This window comes from Lampris incognitus, chromosome 10 (assembly GCF_029633865.1).
Source record: "Lampris incognitus isolate fLamInc1 chromosome 10, fLamInc1.hap2, whole genome shotgun sequence".
Classification (NCBI taxonomy): domain Eukaryota; kingdom Metazoa; phylum Chordata; class Actinopteri; order Lampriformes; family Lampridae; genus Lampris; species Lampris incognitus.
In genome coordinates this window covers 12,092,269-12,099,316 of record NC_079220.1, presented here as the reverse complement: position 1 = coordinate 12,099,316, position 7,048 = coordinate 12,092,269, and the positions used below count along the sequence as shown (strand labels likewise).

The following is a 7,048-nucleotide window of genomic DNA, read 5'->3' as shown; positions in this document are numbered from 1 at the left end:
TATATTTGAGAGCAGAGGGTGAAACCAATGTTCACCCCCAGGCGGCTAAGTGGCTCTCTCTATCTTAAAGTGATATAAAATAAAACAACTCCCTTATTGTACTTGACTTCAGTCATCCCCCAAAACTAAATCTTAGCCCTTATCTGGCTGCAGCCTACAACCATTAACCAGTGTGATTACACAAATAAAATTTATAAAGCTCATAAAAAAATTAATCAAGACTGATTTACAGTGTATATAAACAGTTTCAACAATGCTCTCAGCAAAACCACAAAGTGCTGTAGTTAAAGTGATACTGACATCAAAATCTGAAAATTCCTATTGATAGGTTATGTTCCGAGTTGGAATGTGACCCCGGAGAAATTCAGTGGCCAAAACACCTCGTCTGCAGCCACTCGAGAGAGATCTGTGATTGACTGTAGATGGTGTCCAATGACAAATTGTGTGTAGACACCAGTCAGTTTGCGTATAGGGTGTGTCCGTAGCGAGATGCCATAAAACCACAGAGAAGCTGTTCTTTCACCCCCTCCTGCTAGCTACTTGGCTCGAGTTTGTGCTATTTTGCTGAGACTTTATTATCAATCTTGCTACGACGTATTGCTATCTATCGATATATCTATCTCTCTATCTGTCTATCTATATATCTATCTATTTATGTAAATATCCATCATCTATCTATCTAACAGTTATTTGTATCATCGAACATATTCGCCAAGTTGTATTGCACTGCCGTGCCGTAGGCCAAGGTAGGCCTACCACCATGCCGTGGTCGCATGCGAAATGTGTGGTCACCATGCCATGGTCACATGCGAAATGCGTGGAAAGACAGTAGCCAATAGCTTTGAATTCATAAAACCACACTTATTTTTGGTTATGATTCAAACTCCCAATGTTAAAAAATGTGTTGAGAATGGGCATGTCAGTCTCTCTTTAATTAATATAAACCAAGCGCTTGCCGTCAGGGCCTGTTGGTGCACCGAGGAAACTTCACCCGCCCGTTCCTCGGACTGATGGTCAGCTCCCTGAGTTGAGTACATGCAGCACCCGCCACAATGCGTGTCCACCTGAATCGCCAGAGCTCGGGGTGCAAACCGTGTGAGCCTCTTTCAGTGCAAGTGTAGGCTACTCACAAGCGCTCCCACTCAGTCCACGAGCTTGGGAACCGTCACCCTCCAGCTGCCTCATGGCTAGCTGCGAAAGCAATTCCAGTGAAACACCGCCACCAAGGAGACGATCAAGCCCACCACAGTCCGCTCCTCCCCACGAAATCGGAAGATCCCTCTGAAGGGAAACAGAGCCAGCTCATAGCGGCCAGCAATCCCGTCAGGGTCCCGCAGTGCCAACTTGTAGCATCAGCTAGCCAGCTAGCTAACACGAGTAGCTAGCTAACCAAAGTTACTCAAATGAACACTGCTAAACTCAATATCACGGAACAAGAAAACACACGAGGAGCAAGGATGTTCCGAATGACCCATGCTGCTCCACACTTGTGGGCCTATGTACACGAATATACCTTACACTTGGTCTCCACAAAACCAGCGGTGACACAGAGCAGCACAGGAAGTAACCTCTCTCTTCAGAGTGCAAACTCGGACTGACGAGATTTCGCCACGATTTCGCGGCTACAGTGGATTAACAAATTATGATCGGCTCTTTAACAAAATTCAAATAAAAACACATTAAATGATTGGCTCATTACAAAATTCCACCGCAAAAGCAGGAATCTTTACACTACAAAGCATCCTGGTAAATGTAGTAACAGCAGAAACAAGATACAGGATATACAGTTGAAAAAAATACATATATAGTGTGCATTAATCATATTTTACAGGTCCTTACACACACACACACACACACACACACACATATATATATATATATATATATATGTATATGTATATGTATATATATGTATATATATGTATCGGTGCTGAAAACGCTGTTGGCCAAAACCGTATTTGAGTCCATTTTGTGTAAAAGCAGTCAAAGTTCCTATACTGCGTATTTATTTCAAAACCTCAGATGTGTTGTATATAAGATATAAGGACGGTGTAAGAATAATGTAATTTTTCACACTGTGTTTGTGCTCCTTGGCTCTGACTCAGTAAATCAAAGTCAAGACACATTTCTTTAAAGTCAGATAGCAACAAATGCTAATGAGTGTTCTTTTCATAACTCCTTTCTTAGATAGCCACTGTAAGTAAAGCTGATTAAAGTCTTTTTCTTTTCCTTTTCGTTCCCTTGTGGCATCTTTAAATAGTAGCAGCTGATAATTAGACAGCCTTTAATCGAGTGCTGAATGCAAAACAAGGCAGCTGGACTGAATTGTACAGTAACAGTATATGATCTGATTGTAGGTCAATACATCAAACCTTTGGATGCCCACAGCCCACCCTGTTTTTGTCTCTGTGCAAACAGTCTCTAATGCTTTCTAATGGGATTTAGATTATGCACTCAGGGTCAGCAACCGCACTGTAATATTTGACTCGCTGACCCAGACAGACAATATATGTTTAGTTGCGTGTTTGTGGGGCTGGGGGGGGGGGTCAACTCTACAAGCAACCATTTATTGCTTGGTGTATGTTTACATGAAGGTCCGAGTATGAATGCAGAACAGAAATATGTTCTTTCATGAACCTCGTGAATTCCAATGACGCTATCCTTTGAAAAGACTGTCTGTGTGTGTGTGTGTGTGTGTGTGTGTGTGTGTGTGTGTGTGTGTGTGTGTGTGTGTGTGTGTGTGTGAGTGAGTGAGAAGCACACATGTTTAGGGAATATGGTGAACGTTTATGGACCAACTCTGCCCTGCATACCGTTGTATAAACTTTAGGTATATAGGTATGCGTCCCTTCCCACCGAGAGCTTAGCAGCTATGGGCGACTCCTCTAACACTATAAACAGGTTTTCTTTTAATGGACAGAGTCTAGACGGGGCTCAACCACCGTCTCTACACGTGGACAGTCTCTAAATTTGGACTCATATATATATATATATATATATATATTTGCTGAAATCAGGGGATGAGCCCTAAATGAAAATACATGTTATTTCCAAAACCCTCACAAAAACAGCCTTGACCGTCTGTATACCTTGACTATATATTGAAAACCCAAGATCAGGAGGACAAACTGGGTTTCATTTTGTTGAAAAAGATGAGCTGGAGAAGTGATGGGAGTGGATATTTACGCTCATCCAGCTCTACTTTCTAGTGTTTTCTGGTCTACTCTACTGATTTGCTCTGCTGATTTCTACAATCATCTGCTGTTCAGCTACTACTTAATAAGAGAGAAATTAAAAAATAATTTCTCTTCCTGCTCTTTTATTACTGCTTCTTACTGCAAACTCTGCTACTATGATTATGTTTCCCTGCATTTGGCCGATCCCCCATAGCACTCAATTTACTGAATAATGTCTTAAAAACTGAGACACTGGGGGGGCATCTGGGTGGCGTGGTGGTCTATTCCATTGCCTACCAACATGGAGATCGGCGGTTTGAATCCCCGTGTTACCTCTGGCTTGGTTGGGCGTCCCTGCAGACACATTTGGCCGTGTCTGCGGGTGGGAAGCTGGATGTGGGTATGTGTCCTGGTCTGGTCACTGCACTAGCGCCTTCTCTGGTCGGTTGGGGCGTCTGCTGAAGGAGGAAGGGGGAACCGGGGGGAATGGTGTGATCCTCCCACGCGCTATGTCCCCCTGGCGAAACTACTCACTGTCAGGTGAAAAGAAGCAGCTGGCGACTCCACTTGTATCGGAGGAGGCATGTGGTAGTCTGCAGCCCTCCCCGGATCGGCAGAGGGGGTGGAACAGCGACCGGGGTGGCTCGGAAGAGTGGGGTAATTGGCCAAGTACAATTGGGGAGAAAAAAGGGGGGGATCCCAAAAAAAATTCTTGAGACCTGGACCCTCCATCAAATGGCTTGTCAGCACCCAGAAAACACCTTGTCATAGTAATGAATTCACGTTACCATTTTATTTTGACGGAAACAAATACGCCCATAGCCAAAGAGCAGGGAGAAAATGTAGAGGTCCGGTGCACTTCCATCATGGGTCTCTTCATAACATGTCTGACCTATATGAGAATATATAGGCACACAGCTCAGTCCGTCTGGTAAAGGGGTTACTGTATACTAGGTCAAGTTGCAGGGAAACATCCTTTAGAGCTGGGTCAGATATTGACGAAAAAGTGTGTCAGATCACATACAGCCTACCTGTAACACACACCACTTCCTAATCCTATTTAACCGGTGGCTGACGGCGAGCGTCAACGGCAACACCAGCCTATGAGCCCAGCAGTTGGCGACACGTGTCACAGGGAGATCAGCACGTACGTGCACTCATATTCTGAATGGATGGATGGATGGATAAATAGAGGGAGAGACAGAGAGCGAGACCATAGAGAGATAAAGAAAAGGTAAACAGAGCAGATGGACATTTGTAGAAGAGGAAAATACTGACATCCTTGTGGTTTGTTTTACTTAGGGTTTTTTTTTTTGTTTTGTTTTTTTGTTTTTTTTGCTGTTATGTTAATGTGAAGTCAAGTCAGAATTCGCCGTGCTCTCTCCTCTCCTCCCAGATTGAAATTCCATGGCACGGCTCACAGGAATGCATCCCAAATGCAACTAATGACTTTTGCATTCACGCAAACACATTATGAATTTCCATTTCCTGTCAGCCAAGCTCCTTCTGGCTTTGAAGTGCAAAATCCTCATCCCCGCGGTTTTAGCCTAAATTTCTTATTCCTGCGGCAACTACAAAATTCTTTATTTGCGGGGATTTGCTTCTAGTACTTTATTTTCATTCTCTTTGGTTAAGTGGCCTTCTTTTTTTTTTTTTTCCACAGCCATTTCCATTAGAAAGCACTCTCGTTTTTTTGTGCAGGACTGCTGTGGAGCAAGCAGTCACGGAATAATTTCTGTACTCGCTTGAGATCGTCATCATGTTGTTGACCTTGCTAAAAAGGTATTACTAATTGTATATTTTACCATTTTATATGGAGTGACCTGTAAAAAGTGTCGTCCTTTCCGTCTGTTAGTGGACAAATGGAAGTAAAAGAAGGGGGCCCGTGTTGTAATGGGGGTATTGTGAAACGCTCAAGTTCTCCACACGCCAGTCTGCTGTGTGTCCGAGTTACGTAAGATGTTAAGAAGCCAGCGGGCTTAACCAATTTGAGGGGTGAGAGGTCTGTGAGGGGCAAATTGACCTGAATCTGTTTTCCAGGCAGGCGTTTCTCAACTTTTTTTGGAAACGGTTCAAAACCTGTGTTGTTCCAGCCATCGTGCTGCTTTCGAAATAAGGAAACACCAAAATAGAGGTTTTTCTTTTCTTGTGTGTGTGTGAAATCTGTCACTTTCTTTTTAGACCAAGTTGATGTAGTAAAAAATGCAAATGAAAGCCACTTTTTAGTGGCACCAAAGGCTGGGGGAAGCTATTTGGATCTGTTGTAAGGCAGAATTCCTCGGTGTGGTTTGATGCTGAGGTTTTACATGTTGCAGCTCAGAGAGCAGGAGGCGAGGCCGACTTTTCTGATCTGGTGTCCAGCATCTGCACGAACACGTGCAAACGCAGCACCCATTGTAGTTGTAGTTTCAGATCAGTCTGTAGTAGTTTTAAATCAGCAAACATGCCCAGAGCACCAGAAAGCATTGCTGTTACAGTATTGTTGAACTTTGTGCCTTCATTCCCATCATCCCCTCTTTTCTTCTGCTGTTATCCTCCAACACTGTCATCATGACTGCTCAAGACATAGTAAATGTTTTTTGTTTTTTTTTAGTTTTGTTTCATTCTGTTCTGTTCTCCCCCCCCCCTTCTCCCCAGTTGAATTTGCCAATTACCCCACTCTTCCGAGACGTCCCGGTGGCTACCCCACCCCCTCTGCCGATCCGGGGAGGGCTGCAGACTACCACGTGCCTCCTCCGATACATGTGGAGTCGCCAGCTGCTTCTTTTCACCTGACAGTGACGCGTTTCACCAGGGGGACGTAGCATGTGGGAGGCTCACGCTGTTCCCCCCAGTTCCCCCTCACCCCTGAACAGGCGCCCCGACCGACCAGAGGAGGCCCTAGTGCAGCAACTAGGACACATACCCACATCCGGCTTCCCACCCGCAGACACAGCTAATTGTGTCTGTAGGGACGCCCGACAAGCCGGAGGTAACATGGGGAATAGAACCGCCGATCCCCATGTTGGTAGGCGATGGAATAGACCACTATGGCACCCAGACGCCCTTGTTCTGTTCTTTCTAAACTATACAGAATGGATGATTAAAGCACTTGAACTTGCTTACTTTTAACTTCATTAACATAACAGTCTACACATCAAACTCACCTCTGTGTCACACTGTGATTTCTCCCCAGAACAACACAAACTAGGAACAACAATCCTGTTGTTACAAGTTTTGTTTTGAGAAACCTCTCAAGTGTGTGATTTCTTTGTGAATTTTCTTTTGGGGCTTTTTATTTGTCTTATATTTGTGTACAAACAGACTATTAACAGTTGAGGAGAGGGGGTCTTAGAATTTAATTCCATCATCTTTCTTTCCTCTCCGTTTTGCTGCGTGTTGACAGGTCCTCCGGTATCTGTTGCAGTGTTGGGCGCCATTGTGTCCTTCGTCTCTCAAACTCATCAGCGAGTGACTGAGTTGGGATTACGGCGCTCGAATATAGAGAGCTTTCCAGAGAGGTGTTACAGCAAGGTTAACTCGGCCACAAAATCCTGTTAGTTTTTGAATGGCAGGGAGAGACGGGCCGTGTGCCGCACATCCTGGAATGCAGTTAGTGATGTGCCATTTCTGATTTGGGGGGAAGCAGGAATATACTGCTTCCATTGCAAAGTGTCTGTCCTGCAGCTAATAGAGCCAAACTCAGAATTTTAAACAGGGGAATTGGAGAATTGATATTCTGCATATCAACACTCTCAGCCCCCCTACAGGCCTGACCTTGGCTTTGATGATGGATGAATCAGTAGTTATAATAAAAGGACAGCGGACCGGACAGCCGGATAGTAGTTGAAGGAGTGTATTTTTTATGCCTCACACCATCATCACCACCACAC

The 7,048-nt window shown here is 44.4% G+C and overlaps 1 protein-coding gene across 1 annotated transcript in view; it reads right to left on the bottom strand.

The window, feature by feature from the left end:
* Positions 1-7,048, bottom strand: part of pde6hb (phosphodiesterase 6H, cGMP-specific, cone, gamma, paralog b) — a 70,302-nt gene that overhangs the window by 12,442 nt on the left and 50,812 nt on the right. The gene's annotated exons all lie outside the window — the stretch shown is intronic.